The sequence below is a fragment of the Argentina silus genome, assembly GCF_951799395.1.
Source record: "Argentina silus genome assembly, chromosome: 19".
Lineage (NCBI taxonomy): Eukaryota > Metazoa > Chordata > Actinopteri > Argentiniformes > Argentinidae > Argentina > Argentina silus.
The window spans coordinates 15,885,802-15,912,579 of NC_139673.1; the positions used below are offsets into that span (position 1 = coordinate 15,885,802).

Consider the following 26,778-nt stretch of genomic DNA (forward strand, 5'->3'; position numbering starts at 1 on the left):
CGTTTCTCCACAAAGAGCTCCCTTAAGGGCCTCGAACGACCCCTGGCACTGGCCCGACCATTGGACCGGATCCGGGGCACCCTTCCGGGTGAGGTCCGTCAAGGGACTGGCCAGCTCTGAAAACCCTGGCACGCGTTGTTGATGGGGTAGCGGACACTGCGGTCGATGAGCCAGCCTGCTCTGCACTTGTCGAAGCCCAGTTTCCAGGCTGCATAGAGCTCTCCGATGGAGGCCAGGGTAGCATTCTGCTCCTGACAGTGAGACAGAGCCTCATTATAGGTGAAACCCTCACTGGAGCCAGCATGGAACAGCTCACCTGGAGAACAGAGGGAGAAGAGAGGGAGGGGGAGAAAGAAAGGATGAATGGATGGGGGGATGGAAAAGAAGAGAAACACTGGTGTGATGGTGTTCTAAAAACAAATCCTACTGTACTGTATGATGCTACTGTCATGGTTTGTGATAAGTTATAATAATCTCTTAACATTTATAAAGCTATTCAAGCAACTTACGACGAGCCAACAGTCAGTACTGTACTGTACATTTGGACTCTGACTACTGTACTGTACACTGACTACAAATAAGCTTGCATTACAATGAGCCTGTCTTCAGATTTTACCTCCGCCAGCCTTCACTGATGGACACACACACTAAGATCCAAGGTCAAGATAACATGAAGCACAACAACATCTCATTGGGTTATCATTGGGGAGCAGCTCACCCTTGAGTCCATCGATGTAGCAGTAGACATCGTAGCGCTCATCAGCTGGTCTCAGACCATAGGACCTGACTCCTGGGAGATGCTCCAGGTCCCCAGAACACTTTTCACGGGACGACGCAATGGGGTACCTGAGGTGCATGAGGAAGTAGCTTTGTTCCTTAATATGAATAGGTATAATGATACATCAAAAGGATAAATGGGGTGCGTGCGTGCGTGCGTGCGTGCGTGCGTGCGTGTGTATGTGTATGTGTATGTGCTGACTTGACTCTTACCTGACAGTCTGGTCCAGGAGCCAGCCTGCATCACACTGGTGGTAGCCAGCCTGGTGGGCAGCGAGGAGCTGCTCTGGGGTGGCGATGGAGGCTCCCAGTCTCTGACAGCTGGGCCTCTACAAAGGTGAAGGTGTAGCGGCTGGAGCCAGCACGGTAGTGGAAGACGACCCCTACACATTGGAGAGGACAAAGTCTCTACGTTTCTCATTTGAATTTTGAAATTCATTATTTTTGTTTTTGTTAAGAGTCTAGAGAGTGTAAAAAGAACACTCGTTGGAAATTCTGAAAAAAAACTCACAAAAATAGCGTGTCAAAACTAGCCTAAGTTTATAGTCTGTCTCTGTCAATTATGATAGCGTTGCTACACATTCGATTTTTACACTCAAATCCACCACATATCAGCTCACTGACCTGTGGGTGACTGGTCCCCGGTTCCCCTGATGACCTCACTCCCGACAACGGGCCTGGCGGTAACTCTCTCCACCACATCAGTGATGACCTCTGTGACACTGGGGGGCTCAGGTAAGGGCAGCTCCGTGGCATTCTGGCCCAAGTAGGTGAAGTCCACACCTGTGGGCCTCTGGGTAACCAGCTCCCCTCGGTTCGCCTCGCTCTCTGTGGTCGTCTTCCTGAAGAACACCTCGGGAGTCCCCGTCACTGTGGCAATGCTCAGCACGCCACTCCCTGCCTCTGTAGTTGTCGGCAGCATGGCCGAACCCTCCTCGTCAGGGGATTCTGGGTAAGGCAGAGGGTGAAAGGGGGAAGGTTTACATGTTGTGGATGTCTCGGGTGGTTGTTGTACTGTATGTACACTAAGTAGCTAAATGGTGAAAGACAAAACATCATCGTCATCACTCAAACAGTAACCGTTTTAACAGAGTCAAACCCAATGCCATAAAGGTATAGGTAAACAATAACCGCTTGTAAAAACATGAAATGTGACATGGTTCCCATTCCCATGGTAACCTTCAGTACCTGTGTAGCAGAAGGCATCATAGCGAGACTCTGGGAGAGGATATCCTGTCTGGTTGGCATGGAGGTACACGGTCCGCACCCCCAGCAGTCCCCCTCCACACTGCGGCCGGGCGATATTGATGGGGTAGCGGACGCTCCTGTCCCCCAGCCAGCCGGCGTTGCAGACATCCAGGCCAGCCTGCCAGGCCAGGTACAGCTGGCCTGTAGTAGCCAACTGGGCCCCCTGCTTAAAGCACTGCTCCTCAGCCTCGGAGAAGGTGAACTTAGCCACAGAGCCAGAGTAGAAGACCCTTCCTAGGAGTGGAGATGGAGGAGAAATGATCATAACGTTCAATAGGATAGACTGGTTGGTGTGTCTTGAATATCAGTTTTCATCATGTCCTGAACGCATTCTCATTTATCAAACATGTATAATCAGCTTTTATTTTCCCAGTTAGGTCACTGACAATGCCCTTTTACAATCATAATAACAACAACAACAAACAAAACACATGTGAAAGAGCCAGGATGTCCTCTTAGGGTACCTGTCATCTTCTCAGCGAAACAGTACACATCATAAGTCTCGTTGACATCTCTCACTCCGTAGGTTCGCACCCCAGGGAATTTTTCTTTGTCGCCATAGCAGTTCTCACGTGGATCATGGATTGGGTACCTTTGGTTCAAAGACAGTAGCAGTTAGGATCACATCAAATCTACACAAGCAGTTTCTGAAACTCTTTATTTGTATTATAAATAGGATAGAATGATCCTATTTGCGTCATTCCAAATGCTGTGTCAATACAGAGGGTCTCTCGAAGAAATCTTTTGGATAAGCTGACCAATGGTCCATGGTGCTTGTGAGAAATCAGCTACAGGGGTTTAGCAGGGAGAGCATTTAGCATTCTCTCATAGTGAGGAGGTGGTCAACAGAGCAGGAGAGATCATAGGAAGGCAAACACAACCCTGTGGGTTCGGCCAGGGATAAAAAAGAGGACAAGAGAGAGGCTCTGTGTCTCTACAGGAAATGACACGCTCAGAGGCTCAGTAAAGGAAGTGACACGCTCAGAGGATCAAAACCAAACACTGGAAACCAAAACTCCACAGGAAATGGAAAACCTTAAAACAAAAATACATCACAGCATCATCCTTTATGTACTGTAATTGAACTGGAGGACAGAGACAGGTTAGGCAATCTCCTCTCCCTTATCTTCAAACAATATCATCTCCTCTCCGTAATCTGCACTGATCTGACAACATTATGATAGATGAAAGCAACCTGGTGGATGTGCAAGAGGTTTTGTTTTAGCCTGTCCTGTTCTTTCACTTCAGTGCAGATGACATAAAGCAGACGAGGAGAGAAAGCTTCTTATAGACTATTGAGGTGCACCCACTGATGCAACCCACAAGTTAGAGTTTTTTTGCCACCTCTGCTCTAGTATAGATATATACAGTATAACACATAGACTGACCTGACGGTCTGGTCAGAGAGCCAGCCGGCGTCACACTGGTGCAAGCCCTCGTCGTAGGCGGCCTGAAGCTGTTCTGGGGTGGCGATGAGCGCATTGTTCTGGATGCACGCCGCCTTGGCCTTCTCAAAGGTCAGAGTGTAACGTGTGGTGATGGCCCGGTAGTGGAACACAATACCTGAGGAGAGACACATGGGCTTTACGGTAACAGTGGCTACAGTACAGTATCTCAAATGACAGCCTATTCTCCCCATATACTAGTTTACTACTTTTGACCAGAGCGCTTATATGTGGCCCTATGTGTATATATCATATCATATCATATCATGTCAAAGATACCATTCCTCATTCTATTCCATGCATTACAATGAGCCCGTCTTCCGATTTCTACCTCAACCAGCCTCCCCTGATCATATCATAACATATAACCATACCTTGACAAGTCATCTGATCATATGTCATGCACAGGTTGTGTCACCTGGGCGTGACATTGGCATAGCTGCCATTGAAGCCAAAGTAAATCCTTGAACAAGATTTGTCTATCTTTTCACTTCCTGGATACTTACAAGGTAAGATCTATACATCTAAGATCAATTCACTCAGCCTGTGAGTGACACTAACATTGCCTTTCCTCCCTCCCTACCTTGAACATGGACGTCCACGGTGTCAAAGCTATCCTCGATGCCGTGCTGGACCTCACAGCGGTAGATGCCAGAGTCATTGGAGCGCAGCTCTGTGATCTTGATACTGACGTCTGTGGGGGTCTGAGGATAGCCCACCATGTGGACCCGGTCCAGGTACTCCTCCTCCACCCGGACCTCTCCGTCCATGGCCACTAGGATGACAGACACCCGCTCCTTGGTGACGTGGCTCCATTTGATGCGGTGGGACAGGGGGGGCGATGGTGGGGGCACCTGGGTCGTGGACAGTATGGTCCTGGAGGTAGGTAGGGAGGGAGTGATAATGGAATATGGCATCACAATAACTTACTGGTTGATTTATCAATTGGTTTATTATTTTATTTTTATTGGGTTATGGTGTCACTGGCAGGAAGTCCTACCTGGAAGTAGCAGGGCAGCACCAGGGTGCCACCCAGAAGAGGGCGTTGAGGGAACTCCAGAGGGATGCTTACACTCAGGATGTCCTCAGGGTCTGTGGGAGGAGAGGGCAGGCACACCCGCACCCGCACACACACACCCGCACACACGCACACACACACACACACACACACAAACATACATCAACAAATAAGAAGCATGTCATTTTATGGACATAAAACAGGGAGTCGTGTGCCTGTAAAACATGCTAGTGAGTTATGAATTAAACTAACTTTAACTGTGCACTGTGCGATGTGGCTTTATGTGACCACTTACCCAGAAAGGAGTGTTCCTCGTAGGTGAATGTAGCCGAGATGACCGGCAGACACACACATAGTAATAACAACCACCTATTCATATTTTACCTGGAATTAAAAGAGAAAAAAGTTATTCTCTTTTCATAGTCATATTACTTTCAATGTAACCTCTAAGATAATTATTGTATATCACTATCACTAATTGAGGGGCCTAATTTGTCCCATGAAAAAACATAGCAGACCATTCTGCAACACTCCACTATGAAGATCATGACGTGACCCCAGTCAACTAACTGCAACTACTTTCATATACAGTATCTCCACCAAGGGAGGCTGGTGAAGGCAGAAATCGGAGGACAGGCTCATTGTGATGCCTGACATGGAATATTGGAGGATGAAATTGAAGGACAGGCTCATCATTATGCATAGAATGGATTGAGGAATGGTATCAAACACACATTCCTTTCCATGCATTAAAATGAGCCTGTCCTCCGAATTCTGCCTCCACCAGCTGCCCCTGAAGAACAGTCTTCCAATACCTCCCAAACCCATGAATGACATCACAGCGGACTGCGTGGAGAGCATGTACAGTACACTGTTATGAATACAGTAGCTTTAGCATCCATTTCTAGAACAGCTCAATTGTGGGCAGAGACCACAGGAATGTTATCCCACACTGGTTAGATATTGGGTTGCTCGACAGTCTAAGAATTCATTCTGATATAACAGGTTATGAAAAGGGCTTTATTGTTACACATGAATGCCTGCACATTAACGATGTGTGAATGCAGTAGGCTACACAGTACAATATTCCTGCCAAGGCTAATTTAGGGCTGGCTGGCTGAAGGGCTTTTCCCCACAGGAGAAAGTTACTGATAAAACTTCTAAATTGGAGGGAAGAGAATGCCATGGACCAACAGGAATATCTTCCAACACACTCACTCACTCACTCACTCACTCACTCACTCACTGACTCACACACACACCCACACTCACGCATGCAATATTCTTTGCAAGCAACAAAGAGCTACTCAGTTATTTCAAAAGTAAACGTTCAAGTTTTCCGTTATTGCGTTAGAGCTGAGTTGGGTTATTTCTGAGTCCCTCCCTGCTCCTGTCTCACAGCTCAGGTCAGTGTGTGGGTGTAACAGAGGACATCTGGAGTTTAGAACAGCCAATAACATACAGGCTACCTGCGTGGATGACGTATTGGCCTTACTGGCCACACCTCAAGCGGTGGTTATACCACGGGTGTGTGTGTGTGTGTGTGTGTGTGTATATATGTCTGTGTCTGTGTCGGTGTGGGGGGACATGCAGCGTTCGGCCTGTAGAGGGAGCTACAGGACCGTGGCCGGGGTTGTGTCGGCGAGACTTTTGTTGCACACCTGCTGCGAATTAAGTCTCGCCGGCGAATGTTTAAGATGGGTGTGCTTCTGCCATTTCAGTAAGGGAGCTAGGCTGGAGAAGCTGACGGCGAGAGCGGAGGAGAGCCGAGCCGAGCACAGGACAAAAGGGCCAAAAGACTTTGAACGAGGCTGGAAAGCCGAGCCGAGCCAGCAAACCCCTTTGATAAAATAAACGGGAGAAAATCCCTTACCTCCATACTGCGTCTGCCTCTGTGTACAAACGGACATTGCTACAGTCGGCTTTGGGCCATTTCAAACTACCGGCAGGTTTCAGAAATTAAACAAACACTACTGTTTTGCTGATGGGAACATCATGGGACATTAGCAGCAAATAGCCATAGGAGTGATCTCTCAACAAAATACTGGGACCACTGTGGTCAGCATGCTATTCTCAGAGCAAGGGGTTACACCCACTGAGGAGAACAACTTGTTTTCCAGACTAATCTTCACATAAATACGACATACGTCACTGGTATTATCAATGCTATCTAGAGTACAAGGGAACCTGAACAAGGTACAGCAGGGCTAGAATGACACACTAGAATGACCAGAAGATCTCTTGGATCATGTAACAAATGCAATGCCCAAGTGCCACATGTTTGATACGATTCGTTGTTCCTTTCCATGCATTACAATGAGCCCGTCCTCGAATTTCTACCTCCCCAAGCCTCCACTGGCCTAATTGCACCATGAATTATACAGTAGCACTTTTGGTCAGAGCAGGAGGAACAGTCCCAGCATCGGACCAGTACTGTCCTGGGATAACCTGCCAGGTGAGCCAAGATTCCATCAGGCCAGATAGAGGGATCCACCTCTGGCACAGCCCAGGGATACTGCACCTCTGTGCTAGGGCAGTTGTGCCATGATAATACACACATGGAGGATTACACCTGGACACTATGGCACAGAGGAAACATCCTGTAGGCTCCCTTACTAGAGTAGGTTTGTATGTATTTTACTTTAGACTTGATTTAGGCTTAATAAAAGAACTGCTCTCAATCAGGGGAGGCTAGTGGAGGTAAAAATTAGAGGACGGGCTCATTATAATGCATGGAATGGCACCAATGGAATGGTATCAAAACATGTGTCATGCATTACAATGAGCCCGTCCTCCGGTTTCTACCTCCACCAGCCACCACTGCTCTCCGTGTTTTACAGAACCCAAACCTCATGAGAGCAATCTAAAACAGGGTTGACAAAGGCTTAACTGGTAAGTGCCTTGAAAGAAATACCCTCGAAACAATGCTCAAAGCCGGTAGCAAAAAGTGGGGCTTTTGAGGGCTAATATGGACTAAAAACGTCCTGTTTTAAAAAGTGACAGTTCATCAGCAGCCACGTTATGTGAATGCCATGCTAGCGACTAGCTCCACAGTGTGTCCATTCAGCTAGTGTGGTAGGGTCTATTCCCGTAGACGCTCAGGCCTATAAGACCTAGTCTGTTCCCCCTGAAGCTGCTATTATAGGAGCTCTGATGACACCAGGGCCAATGTAAACACGGCAGTGTATTTCAGAGGAGGCCCTTTCCATACCGCTGGAGACCAATGGCAGCGTAACACTGCGGACATTCAGCGAGAGGGAGAGGGCGGTTGGTTAGCGCGAAGGCATGTTGGGAGCAATTGAAGTCCGTTCCATAGCTCTAATGGATGTGAAGGACACTCAATCACAAAAACAGAGATTTCACTCTGATAATGAAAGAAAAAAAGACTCTGAATGTGAAAGTGATTTGTTTTTGGTTCGTGGGTATTGGAAAGGCCGAAGAAAAAAAACATGCTTTGAATTTGTGTCTATGACACAAACTACAAGCTTAGGCACAGCATTAATCAACTATGTATTGAGTCCAAGAGACCATATTAGCCCTGTGAGCTGAAGCCTTGGTGACTTGGCAGTCTTGAGTCACACAGATGACCCAGGTTAGATACCCGGCTGGTCAGACACAACAGTAAGAACATTGGTACAACATCAATAGACTACTGATTAGGGTCAATCAATGCATTTCCTTGTAATAATGTGAAGGTTCAATCAATAATTTATGTTTAACTGAAGTTTTCCTGAAGTGATTGTATTTATTTATCTTAAAGTATTCAATCTTGGATGTCAGAAGAAAACCCAGTAATATAATAATTCACAGTAGGCTTACCCTCTGTGAGGGAATCCATATTAACCAATGTTTATTCCTGCGCTGTCTTTATAAATATCCTAATGTTATCAAAACATGCATAAGCCCTTACATTTAATTTTCCAGACGATGTAAATCTTTCACAATGATCGCCAACATAATATACAGGCTCATACTGCATACACGCTCCCATTTTTAATAGAGGAAGAGATGGATAGATGGATGCGAGACAATCTTACTGCAGCTGTAACCATGGTGAGGACCGACGTTGCATGATAACCACGCACATACCACTGACTGTAAGTAGTGTTAGATTAATCTAATAAAGCACTACAACATTCTGTCCTGAATAAAATCACGATAGAAATATGAAAAATATATATCCACCCTCCTCTGTATCTATATTGGGGAGTACAAACTCACCGTGCGGTCACAGTCACTCCTGGCGAAAAGGTAAATGTATACGTTACAAATAGGTGCTAATCTTCTTATTTCTTGGAGAACTGTATATTCTCGTTTCTTGTATTTTCTTCCGTAAATGTCACTTGCAGCATGTGCGACTTTAAAATCCCAGTCAACAGGTGACAAGTCCGCGAGCTCAGGTAGAGTGTTGCTCCGTGCGTGAGTTTGGAGCGAAAAGAGTCTCCTTTCAAACGGGGAGAAAGTTTAGCTGTCAAATGTAAGGATATCCTGTGAGACACTATTATGGTCCTAAGAGGCCACCGTAGCTAGGTACTGTAAAGTCACGAAATGTTTAATAAAGTTAGTTGAATACTTACCAGCTAATGTGTCAGTCGCATAACATAACATGGTACCAGGAGTAAAAGTATTAAAAGTTAATGTCTGTGTGAGAAAGACGGGATGGATGTCATAAAACCACCAGAACCATTGAAGCTCACAGGAAATGTGGATTATGCGTGGAAACAGTTTAAACAGGCGTTTCAACTTTATTTGACTGCAACTGGCGCCAACGACAAGACCGGTGAGAGGAAAGTAGCATTGTTACTTACGATAGCAGGGACACAAGCGATAGAAATATACAACACGTTTGAGTTTACAGAGGATGGAGATAAAAACAAACTGAACAAAGTTCCGGAACAGTTTGATGCATACTGTAGTCCGAAAAAGAATGAAGTATACGAGAGACATGTCTTTCGTTGCCGTGTACAGCAGCAAGATGAATCGTTTGACTCGTATGTGACTGATCTAAGGCTGAAAGTGCAATCCTGTAACTATGGCGACATGCAGTCCTCCATACTACGCGATCAGATAGTCTTTGGAATACGCAATAAAAAGGTGCGGGAACGCCTGCTACGGGAAGACAGTCTGAAATTAGAAGATGCACTCAGAATTTGCAGATCTAGCGAACAGACTGAGATGCAGATAAAGATTTTTGAGAAGCCATCCGTTACTACTGAAGCACCAGTGGGTGTAGACAGGGTGGTCAGAGCTAGCGCACCTCGCTCAGAGGGGGAACGTTCTAGTGCACGTGAAACAGGATCAGACTACGTCATGAACTGTAGGCGCTGCGGTGGGAAACATCGCTTCAGGCAATGCTCCGCATATGGGAAAGTTTGCTCGAAGTGCAGGGGTAAAAATCATTTCGCAAAAGTGTGCCTATCTGCTAGAGAAAAGAAACAAATTAATATGATGGAAGAGAGCGAGCAAGGCTATGATGTGGATGACATATTCTTTACTGACACTGTCACTGTGATGAATGAGGCCTCTTCGACACTGGAAGTTAGTGTGAACACAATAAATGCAGACAGGTGGATTGTGCCACTTAGAGTAAATGGAACAGAGATTCACATGAAACTTGACACAGGAGCTATGGCAAATCTTATTACATTGAAAGACTTCAAAGCTCTGCGCCACAAGCCAGTCATAGAAAACAAAAAAGTGGGATTGAGAGCTTACAATGGACAAATGATTGAAACACAGGGCATCTGCAGGTTAGGGCAAGTCCAGAACAAGCACATTAAGAGACATCTACAGTTTGTGATAGTACCAAAAGGGAAGGATTCCCTACTGGGAGATCAAGCTTGTGAGGAAATGGGACTTGTTAAGCGTGTTCTAAACATTGCCAAGACAGAGAGAAAAGTACAGTCACCGCAGATGAAAAATGCAGGAGTCACCACATCACAAGCAGACAACTGGGAAGTGCAGTATCCCAACATTTTTGATGGCATAGGGGTGCTGCCGTTCACATACAGCATTAAACTAAAGGATAATGCTAGACCTGTGGTGCATGCTCCACGTCGAATTCCTGTTCCGCTGAGACAAGATCTTCGCAAAGAACTGGACAGAATGGTGTCATTAAATGTCATTCAACCCACCAAGGGAGCCACGGAGTGAGTCAACTCAATGGTCTGCGTAAGAAAGCCAAATGGAGCTCTCAGGATATGCATGGACCCAAAAGACCTAAACGAAAACATCCTCAGAGAACAATATCAAATTCCCAAGAGAAGAGATCCTGAGTGAGATGGCTGGGGCACAATGGTTCACAAAGCTTGACGCGTCACATGGATTTTGGCAGCTGCAAATTGACAGTGCAAGTGCAGACCTATGCACCTTCAACACGCCCTTTGGGCGCTACAGCTATCAGAGACTCCCCTTTGGTATCTCCTCAGCACCAGAAATTGTTCACTGTGCAATGGAGAATGTGTTTGAAGGACTGGAGGGGGTCAGGGTTTATATTGATGATGTCATCATATGGGCGGAGACCCAAGAACAGCTCAACAGCAGAGTGCACAGAGCACTTCAGAGAGTCCACAAGTACGGGCTCAGATTGAACAAGGAGAAATGCCAGTTCAGCACACAAGACGTCACGTTTCTTGGGGATCGACTGACACCGGCAGGAGTACAGCCGGACATGAACAAAATCAAAGCAGTGACTGACATGCCCCAGCCAACAGACAAGAAGGCGGTACAAAGAGCATTAGGGATGGTGAACTACATGGGAAGATTCGTGCCCAATCTTGCCACAAAGACTGTTGCTCTCCGCCAGCTCCTGCAGTCAAACACAGAGTGGTCCTGGCACCATACACATGACAAAGAGTGGAAAGAAATCAAAGACATTTTAAGCACAGAGCCAGTGTTGGCCTTCTTTGATCCGAGTAAGAAGACGCGAATCTCCACGGACGCCTCAAAAGATGGACTGGGGGCCGTCTTGCTGCAGTATCATGATGGTGCTTGGAAACCAGTGGCTTATGCTGCACGATCCATGACAGAAACAGAACAAAGATATGCGCAGATAGAAAAAGAGTGTCTGGGGATCGTCTTTGGCTGTGACAAGTTCCACTCTTATGTCTTTGGCTTGCCACACATTGAACTTGAGACTGACCACAAGCCACTCATAACAATCAGCAAAAAGCACTTGAATGAGATGACACCACGCATCCAGCGTATGATGATGCGTCTACAGAAGTATACCTATGAACTGTCATACAAGCCGGGGAAATACCTGGTAGTGGCTGATGCTCTGTCAAGGGCCAGACCAGCACAAGGACTGAACACAGATGGCACAGAGGAATCCATAAGAGGCCACGTGGATGCTGTGGTGGAGGCTCTACCTGTGAGCTCTACCCTGAAAGAGAAGATAGTGATGGAGACAGCAGTGGACTGCCAGCTCCAGAAAGTGATATGGCACATGCAAAATGAGTGGCCAAAGCAAGCGTGCCCGCAGTACTACTCATTCCAGGATGTGTTGGCGGTGGCTGATGGCCTGTTGCTGAAAGGTGACCAAATAGTCATTCCAACGAAGCTGCGGAAGGAGGTCCTCCGAATACTGCATAAAGGGCACTTGGGCATAGAGAAAACAAGGAGACTAGCCAGACAGACTGTTTACTGGCCAGGCATGAATCGTGACATAGCAGAGATGATAAATGACCACTTGCCTTACTTACCATCACAGGCAGCAAAGAGAACCGCTGCTCACAGACATGAGGGCGGAGCACCCCTGGGAAAAAATTGGGACAGACCTGTTCCACTTCAGGGGGAGAGAGTATCTACTGATGATCGACTACTACTCCAACTATCCTGAGATGGCTCTGCTCACGAGCACAACAGCAACGGGAGTAGTTAAGCATATGAAGTCCAGCTTTGCACGACATGGCATTCCAGGAACTGTTGTCTCGGACAATGGGCCTCAGTATGCCAGTCAGGAGTTCAAGCAGTTTGCCAGAGAGTATGGATTTGAACACGTCACAGTAAGCCCACACTTCCCACAGGCTAATGGCAAGGCTGAAAAGGGTGTTCAAATAGTGAAAAGTCTTCTGACAAAGGCAACAGAGAATGGTGAGGATCTTTATTTGGCTCTGCTGGCTTATAGAGCAGCACCTCTGGCGTGCGGGAAATCTCCGGCTGAACTGCTCATGGGCAGACGACTACAGACACTGATCCCAACAGTGAAGAAACAAGCCTCCACACCTGTACTGGAGGCCATGAAAAAACTAAAGGAAAAACAAAAGAGATACTTTGATCGCACAGCAAAAGCGATGCAACCTCTGCAGGCGGGCGACAGAGTCAGAGTTTTCAACACAGAAAGACAGGACTGGCAGCGCGCTGGAACAGTACTGGATGAAGTGGCTCCGAGGTCCTACGCAGTCCAGACGGACACCGGGGCTGTGGTCAGGCGAAACAGGTTGCAGCTACTTAAAACACAGGTCGGCAATGCAGTTCCTTCAATAGAGGAACACAGGGACAAATGTGCACAGCATGGGACAGAAACAGACGATCAGCCAGGGGTTTTAGAGGAGAATGCACCTGTCATGACAGAGCCGGAGGCAGCTCCAGAGAGACGGTCAGAACGCATTAGAAAAGCCCCTGACAGACTTGATTTATAGCAGACGCTCATTTTTACACAGTTGAACTATAATAAGTTTATTTGAAAAAGAAAAAGGAAATGATCAGTTAAAAGTGATAACATCAGGTAATGTGTAGCCTCATTGTTGAGTTAAAAGTGTTAACATCAGGTAATGTGTTGAGCCTTAGTATCTGGTCATGAGTTCTGTTTAATACCAGGTAATGTGTTTCTTTATTGTTGAGTCATGTTCTAATGCTCAGGTTAGGCTAAAGTAATCGTGACACAGTCTGTCTTTTATGAGGCGGTGGTAAAGACCGTCCTCCTACGGTGTGCTAAGTGCTGGCAACCTCTGGCACCAAATTATCATTTATTTATTTTTATGTTAAAGAGTGCACAGTGAATCTGTTTTTGTTTACTGAAGAAGGGAGATGTAAGGATATCCTGTGAGACACTATTATGGTCCTAAGAGGCCACCGTAGCTAGGTACTGTAAAGTCACGAAATGTTTAATAAAGTTAGTTGAATACTTACCAGCTAATGTGTCAGTCGCATAACATAACATCAAAAATCTTAAAAGGGGGGCAAGGGGAACAGAGAGGAGTGAGGGGAGGGATGGAGAAAAGCGTTCAGCCTGCCTCTTGGCACCTTATGCCAGTGGAGTGAGGTAATGGTTTACATTTGCACATCAGAGGCACTAGCCTATCTGAAATCTGGGTGGGGAAAATAATCCGGATAAATTAATTTCACTGTGATTTATTTATGTTGTCCCGTCTCTATAACACCAAGTAGCTCTGCTAATGTCTTGGTAATTCATTAGAGTGGGCCTATGCAACTCAATTTCAGATGCAACACTTGTATTCACCCTGAAGGCACTGTCTCAATTGTATGAGGGACACACGACTGTAATCTCTAGACTGTGTCATTCCTCTCAAACTGAGGGTGAATGGTGGCTACCATTTTCCTGCTCTCTCCATTTCTTTGTGCTGTCACGGTTGAGCTACCATAATGGCTCCTAAAGCCATGACAAAAGCTGGGAGGACATTTACATATCTCCATCCCTCCTCTCTCCCTCCATCACAGGGAGCGATGAGGGGAAGAACACAGAGCAGGAAGAGAGGGGGGCAGGCCATGGGGCAGACAGAGGCTCTTTCATTGGGTGGACCCTCTGCTGTGGCACTACTCAACACTCGGAGGCGAAGGAAATAGCAACACATGCAATTACAAAAAATTACACACCTAAAAATGTGGTTGAGGTGGAACTCTAAAAAGAGGTCCACTTGTCTGGAATTGGGTGTCCAGATTGATCTTAAGTGGGAGTTTTTTCCAGCCTCTCCAAAGTGTAAGGATTCTGTCTGGTCTTGGTGGCAATAATGACTCAATGCAATAATGGTTTTCATTCAAATATGGATAGGGTTAGGGTAACCCGCATTTCCTCAATAGACCCCCCCAGCCCGCGGACAACCCACAGGGTGTGTTTTCCATGTATGACAGGCCCGTGACTGGGGTTGTTTTCAGAAGCTTTTCCTGCCCTACCCACCTACCTGGTCTGTTCCCTGTTTTTCTATCTTTGTATCAAAGCAATACTGAACTGAACGTGAGGGGAATGCAGGAATGGGGAGAATGCTGAATGTGTGAGGTTTTGGGAGGCGTGAATTCACTCCACTTTCACTGTAACTGAATTTAACTGAACTGCCTGGACAGAACTTCAAAGGGGCGATCCTGGCGTCACACAGCGTGGCTCGATGTGTGCACTGTGTCACCAATCCAACGGCCAGATTTAGTGTGTGTGTTTGAAACCATTCCCTATTCCATGCCATGCATTACAATGAGCCCATCCTCCGATTTTTGCCTCCACCAGCCTCCCCTGAACCATAGATGCTGACCTCCCCTGAACCATAGATGCCACTACTGTGGCATTTTCCGCTGTATTCACATGGACACGTCATATGGATATTTATATCATTCTAAATGTAGAATTGAGCTGTTGGGCAACAGCATACCTGGAAAATAGGAGGGAAAATATACACATATGGGCAAGACTGAGTGATGGTTGACTCAGCTGGAAGAATGTGCACATGTCTTAAAACTAGTGCTACACCTTCAAACCCCACCTCAGTATACAAATACCCTGGCAACAAGCTCTCTTTTATGGAACTGAAAAATCACTTACAGTACAACCTGCAATCGATAATGTTTTATATAGACCGACACAAACCATTGTGTCAAACCTGAGGACATTACTCATGTTTTCAAGGAATACAGTGTGACCGACAAGGAAAATTACAGCAGCTACTCCTGTTGATGTATTCACAGTATTTTCCATTACAGTAGCTTTGACTATATTACTGCACCTGGATAAAGAACATCATGTTTCACACCTCGCAAACCTCTCTTACAACTAGTCCGAAACAAGTTGTAAGCGGCAAATCCAATCAACTATGTTTACCCAGTCCCTCCCAGCTCGTGTCTGGTATCTGAGTCCAGTCAGACACAGATCTGTGCTGCAGGTACTAGAGTTGGCGTAACAGAGTTGACACCAGGGGATGCTGGCGGAGGACTGGCTTATTGTAATGCCTGTCATGGAATGAGGAATAGTGTCAAACACTCATTCCATTCTATTCCATTCCAACATGTTTGATACCATTCCTCCTTCCGATCCATGCATTACAATGATCCCGTCCTCCGATTTCTACCTCCACCAGCCTCCCCTGGTTTGACACAGGGTGATTGACGTAGACAACAGAGTTTCAGATGAAACCTCGCGGGACCAGTAGACATTTCCCTTCATTCAGAAGTTCTTTTCACTGAAAAGGCCACATTCTTCAGAGGCACCAGGCATCCTGGCTGAGTTGCCTTGTTTTTACTACCTGAATAGGAAACACAGTCAAACATGAGGGAGGACACACAAAGCAACCTTACACACCTCTGGGAGACAGCGGGTGCGGTACCCTCAGACCAGAGTGTCTCTCTCTCTCTCTCTCTCTCTCTCTCTCTCTCTCTCTCTCTCTCTCTCTCTTTCTCTCTCTCTCTCTCTCTCAGGCCTACTGTTTACTCTGCTGTCTGGAAAGCAAGGTTGGAAAGGAAACTGACTTGACTGAAATATGGAATTATGCTTATGAGAGAGGAAAAGGGACAGCAACAGAAACACTTTTCACTGTCTAATTACCGCATAGGCACTCCTCAATGGGAAAAGGGCAAATACTGTGTCTATGCACAGTAGCCTATGACCACCCACAGTTCGTTACAGCCTCCGTTACTGTCTGAGTGTCCTAACTCCCTTCTTCACTACTTTACTGACACAGCTAATTGTCAGAGCACCTACAACAGCAGCAGATGGGAAAAATAGGTTTCTTTAACTGCATTAATTGAGGTGTTATGGTTATTATGAGTGCAGCCAAGGCCTCAGAGATACAGCATGGCCCATACAAGACTCCATGTACTACATGTGTTGCTGAATATTGAAGTATTTTGATTATGTTCACACTGGATAGATTGGCGCTTGTACAGTACACTGATGCTGACATTGTTGGCTTATCTTGGTCGATAGCCCAAGCCTCGTACCTGTGGGAAATCAAGGCAGATTACATCTGTTTGGGGCTAAGCACTGTGAAGTGCACTGGAGTGCGCTCTCTCCTTAAGAAAAGCTCTGTTAAACGCCATCAGTGGTACTTTTGTTTTAAGCGTGGAGTGTTTATTTTGTTTCCTGTTGGAGTTGAATAGTGAGCACTGTGTATGCCTGGCTCTGTAGATCCATGGGTAAAGAGCTGAGAGGGACTAGCATTAGCTTCCTCCAAATGGAGCCAATTTACTGTACTTACTGGCCCTTTCACCTCACTTCATTATCTTTTGGCAGTACACACTTAGAAAAGGGGTTCTAACAAGAACTATATAGGGTTCTTCGGCTTGTCCCTGTGGGAGAACCCTTTATGGCTCTAGGTACAGTAGAATCCTTTGTAAGGGGTTCTACCTAGAACCCTCAATGAAGGGATCTGCCTCAAACCCTTTTTATCTTCTAAGGGTTCCACATAGAACTCTCTATGAGGTTCTACCTACAAGCCCTTTATCTCCTAAGGGTTCTCCATACCTCTATGAAGGGTGCTAACGAGCCTGTATGTTTTTTTTTTATTATCAAAGAGTGTATGATACTGTATGTGGCACTCCCTGTTATGATCATATGTAAGTATCAAACAGTTCATGGGTCAAGGAATTAATGCACTGTGAACATCAGTACATTACAATGAGCCCGGCCTCTGATTTCTAGTGCACGTCCAAATCTGTCACAGGAACTGTGTCGAGTGAGTCAAAGGAAATGAATACCCCCTCGCTGATTGTAATAGTTGTCTGTGGAAGTGGAAATCAGCTGAAAGCAGCTTGTGCAAGCTTATGTTCTCTGCATCTGAGGTGCATTTTGAACATGGTCGCTGCCTGCTACAGTATCATGTTTGGACTCTCTCTCCTGTAGCAGACGTCAGGGTGAGGGATACAGGGGCTTAATGGGATCAGGGGCAGCAGGAAAGCAAATAATTGTATATGGTGCCACTTTGAGGGAGTTGACTTTGGCCCTCGCTTGTATTTATATGAACATGTTGGGAAGGTGTGCGTGTTTTACAGACACACAAACTTTACGTAATGACCAAGGTACGTGGTAGGTCAATCAGTATGCTATAAGTTGCTAATCAGATGATCAAGGAGGGAACGTTTTTACACGAATGGACTTTTGGATGTCATGACATGGTGAAATTTGAGAATAGAACTGATTCACTGTGTGTGTTCATGCGTGTGTGCGTCTAAGTGTATGTGAATGTGAATGTCTATGTGAACCTGTTCAGAAGGCGTCCGTTGACAGAACACTGTTTCCTTATCCCAGAGCACAGACGGGACTTTCTTCTCTCAGAGCAGAGCTGAAACACAGCTGATAAAGGGCCGTGTCCACCTCCAACCAGACCACCACTGGCCCACCTTTACGAGCCCCTTGGAGTCATTAACCACTGCATTGCTCACATACCTGCATGGGTGGTGCTGCATAGCGCACGTGCACCCATCTTTTGAAAGAGGCCTTGTGAGTTTGTTTTATATATGTCCGCTAACATCAAAACACATTAAACAGGGTCAAGCAGTGCATGTTCACTCGAAGTGTTAAGCAGCGTTTAAGCTACATGAGCTCTCTCGTAAAAAGATTTGCACCTGAAGTGATTGGCTGTTTAATTAAAGGTTAACAAGGATATAAATAAACATCATGCTTCAAGGCGTTATACAGGATGTGTTCTCATGAACCAATATTGAACACTGCTTCTACATCCCCGAGTCAATCCTTTTGCTCCCTATCCTGGCCTGTCAGGTGATTTCACCGCAGAAAAGCAACAATAGTATCCATTGAAATGAACTCATCATCCATTGCCAACCCTCAGTATTGACCCAGAGAGCTGACTAAGACTGTTGGCTCGACTGGAAGTCTCTCAAAGCCTGTGGCGCTGGTCTAACTTCCACAGGGTTGATTTGCTATGATGGATGGGCTCCTATGACCATGGCAGGGCTATTCCAACATCTGAAGGGCCTATGGTGGAAACGTCTCAGACCTCCCCAACACAGGAACCCCAGCGGCGGTCTTGATGACATGAGACCCCTGATGAAGCCTTCCTCTGGGCTCTGGGGCCAGGGGATCAGAACACAGGCCCGTCTGCTCCACCTCTCTGGGCTCTGGGGCCAGGGGATCAGAACACAGGCCCGTCTGCTCCACCTCTCTGTGTACACAGAGGGGATTAGCAAGGTTCCTACATCAGCAATGTAAATGCCTCTTTGTCTTGAGTAGTATCCATTACATGTTGTCTGTGTTATGATGAGGCCGCACAACTAAAAGGAGGTAATGCCTCGCACACTTAGACATTCTAACCAGAGGTTGAATGGGGATATTGTCAGTTGTGTAAAGTGCGTAACTGTTCCCAAAATAACATTCTTTTTCATGATTTTTCCTCACGGAAATCAGTTCCATTACTGTACATCTGTGTGTGCCAGCTCCTAAATTAGGGTGATGGGAATTCTCTGGCTGGTTGTCCTGTTGGTTCCTCGTAGATGTATGCTTATACTGTACTTCTTAAGTAATCAAAGTCACTTCCACCGCCCCCGCCTGCCCTGGACAAGGTAGGAGAGGTCCTCCTAATCCTAATCTACATGGCTGGCGTCTGCATTAATCAACTGGGCAGTGCAGATGGTATCTTGTGGGAACAAACTCACTCTGAGAGAGATGGTTTATTCTCCGGCCACCCACCCACAGTGGGACATGAGCAGTAGATAGCAGATACAGGACTAATGGCCAGCCAGTGCCTCTCTTTGATATCCAATGGAAGGCACCATCGCTGCCAGTTAGAACACTGATAACCAAGCCCATGGATAGGCTCTTTACAGGGAACACAGGAAACCAACCAGTATCCAGGGACCAAAGGCATGAACCAACCAACAACAGGCCTGGGAGGGAAGCATGGAGATGGGAAGTGCATCTATAATGAGGCTCCTTGTCCTGGCCTGACCCATCATGTCACAGAGAGGGTAACACCCCTGGCGAAGGCAAATAGGAACCATATGTGAGCAGTGGGCCGTGGAGAGGTGGGTACAGAGGGTCTTTGTGAACAGGGGATGCAACAGGGGAGGCTGGTGGAGGTAGAAATTGGTGTCAAACTTTTTTTTGTTTGATACCATTCCTCATTCCATTCCTTGCTTTACAATGAGCCCGTCCTCCAATTTCTACTTCCACCAGCCTCTACTAGGTTGGAGGTAGTGAGAAGTGAGGATGGGAAAGGTGAGGATTTCCAGGACTTGGGCACCATCTTGAAACCTTTGCTTCTCATTTTTACCATGGAGCCCTTCTGTCTGACTTAATACATGTCTTCACAAAACACACATGGGTCAGTCTCATGTTTTTGATCAACTCACTGTTTGCCGTCTGTAGCCCTAATCATTAGGAGATTTATTTTACATTTAGGATAAACACTCGCTTGTGATCCAAGAGGCTTTAGTTTATTAAGTCAGAAAAAGAGTGAGTGGATATGTTCATTGCGTACCACCGTGTTTGAGCAAGAGGGTGTGTGCTTTCTCTCTCCCTCTCTCTGCATCTTCGGCCTGGTCAAAGAGGAGCCTTGTTAGTGCAAATTGTTGACCTTGCTGTTTATAAAATGCTCTTTTCATAAGCAGTATAGAGGTCCACTGTGACCCCACATAGCCCACAGTAGCTGCACTCTGCCTGGGCAGCGGGCAGGCCTGTAGCCAGAGGAGGTCTGGCCCTATACACACCCAGATGGGTTAAGTCCCACCGGAGGAGTTGGGAGACATAGTCCATGCTCTGACGTCAGCAGCCAGGAGCACAGAGCAAAGCAGGCCACAGTCAGTTCAGTGTCAAACAAGAGCGGTCTCACAGATCAGATGTGGAGAACTGAAATGCATGTTTGGTGGATTGGTGGTCTGTTTGTTATTTCTTTCATTGTCTTGTACTGCGATGTAGTCTATGTGTTGTTTTATTGCCAAAAATAAAGAACAAGCAAAGACCCAAATACGGCTTATGCGCAAACCAGGGGAGGCTGGTGGAGGTAGAAATCAGAGGACAGGCTCATTGTAGTGAATGGTATCCAACATCAAAGACACCATTCCTCATTCCATTCCATGCGTCACAATTAGCCCGTCCTTCGATTTCTACCTCCACCAGCCTCCCCTGGTGCAAACTCCGTTGCAAACAGAGACAGTAGGGGGTTGCCCTAACCACAGAAAATGCATCAGATTTCATCCCTCTGCTGAGTAAATTCTACCTCAAGCAACCAGACTGCTATAGCATGAAAAGATCAGACGCATGCTTCAATTCCAGACTTTTTAGAGGTGACTATATTATTTGGATAGCATATACTGTGTGTGTGTATGCAATTGATAATGTAGATAGACAGATGTTTAAATGCCAAAGAAAAGAATCGACTATTATCTATGAGTTTCACGCCATTAATGATGCCAGACATCTAGTGCCATGCATCCAAATGACTCTACAGACAGATGCTGAAGAGGTGTCTGCATCTAGCTGTACTTCCCATATTGCCCGACTAGAGGGCGCACTAAAATATGTTTTTTGAATAAAGCGGTTGGAAAGAAAAAAAGTGTTTATTTTTTTCTGTGGTTTGTCGTCATTGGTATACACGCCTCTTTGGGTCGTGCATTGTGGAGCAATCCCTGCTCCACTATTGGTTGGACTCCACGTTGATCTTTTTCGGACTGAGTACAGTAGGTTGGTTTTAATTGCAAGCTGTCAAATGTCTAACTAGATGCAATTTTAAACCTCCAACTATCGCCACAATATTGACAATAAAGAAAATACACGCATGCCGCTGTGGAGTTTAAATGACTCACTGACTCCTTTGTTGCACATTTGAAGGGAGAGACTTGCACAACTCAACCACAACTAACAACTTCCCAGGCTATCTCCGTATTTCACAGGGCAAACGAAGCCATTCAGCCAAGTTGTACAAGTTGGCCCTAAATCTGTACAGCAGTGAGTCAATATCAAACAGGTCTATATTCTTACGTACAAAAATGATCAATAAACTCAGGCCGTGAGATGTATGAAGAGGGATGGCAAAACGCTACACAGAAAAACACGGGACTTTAGAGCTCACAAACATGGCGACATTTAGTCACCAACAACCTGAAGTGAAGAAAGGTTAGCATTGTTTTATTACAGGGGATTAAATGAAATACCACCAGACAGTTATCTTATTTGATGAAAAAGACATTTATTTTGTTTAAAACATTAAAAATTGTTTTTAAAGGGGAAAAGTCAGGCCTAAGGTATGGTAGTGGGGGGTCATCGGTAGCTCTTGAGCTTCTGCACCCTCATGATTGTGGTGGTGGGTTTAGTGGGACGGGCGGGACATTTAGGCATCTGGCAGTTCATGGAGGGCTTGGAGAGAGGGGTCCGCAGGGGGGGCTTCTCCCGCACCTCACTCTCCTGTGGCAGTGAAAGGAGAGAATGTTAGTTATTTAGCAGATCTTACACACCTGCATTTTAGCAGAGGGTGAACAATAACTATAATAGCATCAAAAATACCCCCCCTCTTATTATTGTGTCTGGTCATTGCATTCAGGGTTCTTAAGTTTCAGGCCCCCCCTTTGTGTGTGTGTGTAGGTATCAGGTGAGTGTTTGTACCTTGATGTAGTTCTCCAGGCCGTGAAGCTGGAGGACTTTGAGTCTCCCCATTTGTCTACCGAGAGAGACATCATCCTCACTGCCAGTAGGGGGCAGCAGGGCATTGGAGGCAGCAGGGGCAGGGACCTGTTCACCTCTCAAAGGGACACCTGCTAGGGGCAACAGCAGCTTTGAGAGAGTGCATGGCTCTGGACGTACGTGTGTAACTCTGCATTTGTAATTGTTATTGACACCTGTGTTGGAGAGTGTGTGTGTGTGTGTGTGTGTGTGTACCTGTACTGAGTGTCCGGGCCTTGCCTCCTGTTACGAACCCCCGCCAGATACTACGTCTAGGGATACAAAAGGGGGGAGAAACGTAACATACTGTATCTGTGTATGCAGCTGAGACCCGCTGGTGCGGTGGTAAAACATTTCATGATACTAACATCCTCAGTTTGTGCAGCGATAAGCTTCACACGTGTAACTGGTAATTTCATCTCCCTACTGTCAGACACTTCCTGATTCACGACACTCCCTGTGTCGAGATACACCGGGGACACAGGTGTGGGAAACTGAGACTTCTCACGGGAGAAGTCTGGGGCAAGCACCGTGTCAGCCAAACCAATAACGTTGCCCCATCTACGTGACTGAGCACGCGTTACCACACAAGCAGGGAAAACCTCAGGGAATTCCACGGTTAAAACGTCAGAGCAAGACTGTGCGTCAGGAGTATCTAATACTTCCAACACCGGCATCACACGGCCTCCTGCTATGTCATTTCCCAATATCATAGCCACGCCATGAACTGGAAGCTGCGGCTGCACGCCTACTCTAAAACGTCCACTAACTAAATCCGAAACCAAGTGAACTTGGTGTAGCGGCACAGGCACACAACCCATTTCAATGCCCTGCAGCAACACATTCGAACCACAGTAAGACTGCTCAGACCACGGCAACACATCCCAGAGGATCAGGGACTGCGCAGCACCAGTGTCTCTTAAAATTTGAATCGGTCTTTGATCTGTCGGGTCTCCGGTAAACGAAACTAACCCCTGAAATATGAATGGCTGATAGGTGGGATCAGGAGAAACAGGAACACAGGAGTCAGAACAGTCGTTTCCTAAATGTTTCTTAACTGTTTTAATTAAACTAACGCCTTTTTTGGTTGAAGGCGATGACTGTTTATTTTTCAAAGTGAGACAATCAACAATAACGTGTCCTACCCTATGGCAATAAAAACACGCACGCTCCTCTTTCGAGCCTCGACTCACCGCTGGACCCCGACTAGTTTGGGAAGTAGAAGGAATTTCTACACTCCTATGATCAGTGCGAGGGGTTGAAAATGCAGTTGTGTGTGTTAACACAAACTCGTCTGCAAGCACCGCTGCCTGAGAGAGAGACGTCACTTTCTGCTCATTGAGGTACACGACCAAACGCTCCAGGAGACAGTTCTTAAATTCCTCCAACAAGAGTAACTCGCGAAGGGAAGCATATTCAGTAGCCTTACTCGCTGAGCACCACCTGTCCAAGAGAGTCTCTTTCTCTCAACATAAGTCTTATTTGGGGACCTCTTGTGATACCTGAACTTCTGTCTATAAGCCTCAGGCACCAGCTCATACGCACGTAACACTGCGGTCTTAACCACATCATAACTTAAGACTATCCTCAAGTGTAAGGGCAGATACGACCTCCTGAGCCTTACCAACTAACTTACATTGCAAAAGGATCGGCCAAACACCCTTAGGCCAACACAAAGACGCTGCAATGCGCTTAAACACACTAAAGTAGGAATCTACTTCAGTCTCCCTGAATGGAGGAACCAAGACAATGTTTCTACTTACGTCAAACTTGTCAGATGGCGGAACGGGTGGCATAGTCTCTCCAGAGGAAAACCGCACAACAGGAGCCAAGACTGCCTCTCCAGCCTGCAACTCCAGCTGCCGAATCCTAACCTCTTTCTCGATCTCGAGTCTCTTGACGTCGAGCTTGTGCTCATACTCAATTTGCCTGGCGTGCGCCCTGTCCTCTTTCTCCAACTGGAGACGTGCTAGCCGAACCTTAAGGCGAGCGTCCAAGCCCGACCCTACCGAAGAAAAAGAGAGCGGTTCGAAACGCGGTAAGGTGACTGGGGTTCTGGGGCGTACAACAGGGTCGGCCTCCGTCGTCCCTGCCGTAACACTTCCACCCAGCACCAACACGTTGCTCTCGTCCGTTTTTAAGGCATTACCAGCTGCACTCTCAACAGGGATACTAGGAACAGGAAACGCACGCACTGGACTTTCCAGCACACCGCTTTCCACCAATCCGGCCAACACTGTTTGTTTGAGTTCTGCCTTTACTAAATTCCTCAATGTAGGGATACTGAAATGCTCAGCAATACTGAATAAATCCGCCTTCCGACACTGGTCCAACAAACCGGTAGATGGTGCCTCTATAAACAATTGCACCACAGAGGTAGCCATGACAAAAACCAACTAAAGTACACTATCAAACACTAGACACGATCACTAACCAAAACGACGCAACTACGCAGTACACCAGACAAATCTCAACAACACAGACACAGGAAAGTTAAAAAAATCGCGGACGAGCACCCCATTTATGTTACGAACCCCCGCCAGATACTACGTCTAGGGATATAAAAGGGGGGAGAAACGTAACATACTGTATCTGTGTATGCGGCTGAGACCCGCTGGCGCGGTGGTAGTGCAACACACACAACTACTGAATATAAAATGAAAATAAGACAGATTTTATTAGAAATATATACAACAAACAACCAGACAACACTGGGGGCTCGTCCGGGGGACGTAACACCTCCCCTCTCTGCAGTCAGAGTGTTGAGGCTGCGATGTATGAAGGACTGGAAGGTGGTGGACAGCTTATTCAGGTAGGGGGACAGGTCTACCGCTGGGTGCCTCTGGAGGTATTCCCACAGCTTTGTCAGACCCTGCACACACACAAACACACCATTAGAGACACATGCACGCGCGCACGCACACACCTAGATTCTCAGGGCCTCACCTCTTTTCTGTTCTCCTTGGCTGTGATCTTCTTGAAGATCTCCACCAGCACATCTGTAGCTTTCGACTTGGGAACCTTAGCGAGAGAGAAAGAAAGAAAAGAAAGATGTTCTAATACATCCACAGACTGCAGGTGTTGGGAATGGAAATACAGCTACTAGAACAGTTCATGCTGTTAAGAGTATATGTTGTGTGTACCGTGGGTCCGTGTGCATCTCGGCCGGAGACCGTCGAGGACTTCAGAAACCTCTTCAGGTGAGACTCCAGCTCCGACTCACTCCTGTTCTCAATCAGGGACAGGTGCTCCATGATCTACACACACACGTCATTTTCACGACACAGCCTCTAAACAAATGCAGTGGCATGGAATGACAAGGCCCAGAAAAGGCAGAGGGTAAGCTCCTGTGCTGTGTGTGTACTGACCGTGGGCCCTGCGAGGCAGCACAGTTGGTGGACCACGGTATTGAGTGTGCGGTGAGGCATGTCATGTTGCTGGCTCTGCCTCTCTCTGGGGAGGACCTTCATGAAGTTGTGGATGTACAGCAGGATCCTGTCCAGGTTCAGACCATCTACCGTATCTGGCAGGAACTTGATCATCCTCCAGATGCACTGCACACACAGCACACAACATCAGTGAGGTTTGACACACGCACACACACCAAACTGTTGCGTCTCCTCAGAAAGGTTGTTGAGGTACCTTCATGACGAGGTCAGAGAACATAGGAGAGCCATTGGAGGACAGGAGGGTCTCCTGCAGCAGCACCAGCAGAGCACTGGGGAGGAAGAGGAAGATGGTGGACAAATCCGCTAAACATAACTGCCCAGTAGACTGTGGGTTTGACTGATCAGTCTCCTCAAGCCATCAATTCAAAAAAACTACAGAGAATATATGGAGAACGGTTATCCCTTTTCAATGTGTACAAGAGTACCAGAGTAGGTTGGTGGTGGTTTAAGCTCTCTCCCACTGAAACAGTCTGGTCTGACCCCTCTCCCCACCCTTACCTGAGCATGTTGGTCTGGTCGGCCTTCTCCAGCACACGTCCGAGCAGCAGGTTGACTGAGCAGATGAGCTGCTGCCCCTCCATCAGGGTGTCCACCCTGGGGTCCAGCAGCACAGTGACCAGACCCTGCACCACCTCCTTCAGCACCCGCATGCATGCCTCCTGGGCCAGCCGCTCCACGTTGAACAACTGGGGCAGGACGACAGAGGGTCACATTTGCCGCCTGTGTGATCACACAAACTATTTCATCTACCCTCTACTGCCTGCTCTACTCACTGTGACCATGTTTTTGATGATGTAGCTGGAGAGTTTGAGGATGTCCTCCCCGGGCAGCCGCTGGTCGGCCATGTGAGTGCTGTGGGCCAGGCGCAGCTGCAGTGAGGCGAAGATCAGGAACTGGTCGATGTGGCCAATCATGACCTCCACCCTGGCCTCCTGGTGAAGGACCTCATTTATCTGCAGGGTGGAGGAGAATCATTCAACAGTTGGTTAAGGAAGTGTACGTGTATTA

General features: G+C 46.8%; 1 pseudogene across 1 annotated transcript; it reads right to left on the reverse strand.

Annotated features, from left to right (window-relative positions):
• Window positions 1–73: 73 nt before the first annotated feature.
• On the reverse strand, window positions 74–8,921 carry LOC310819890 (aggrecan core protein-like; annotated as a pseudogene). Its single transcript has 11 exons — window positions 8,710–8,921; window positions 4,784–4,872; window positions 4,471–4,562; window positions 4,054–4,346; window positions 3,414–3,588; window positions 2,490–2,617; window positions 1,966–2,259; window positions 1,402–1,725; window positions 991–1,160; window positions 719–846; window positions 74–316 (listed from the first exon to the last, which is right to left on the reverse strand). The product of its transcript is annotated as an aggrecan core protein-like (transcript).
• Window positions 8,922–26,778: the final 17,857 nt, after the last annotated feature.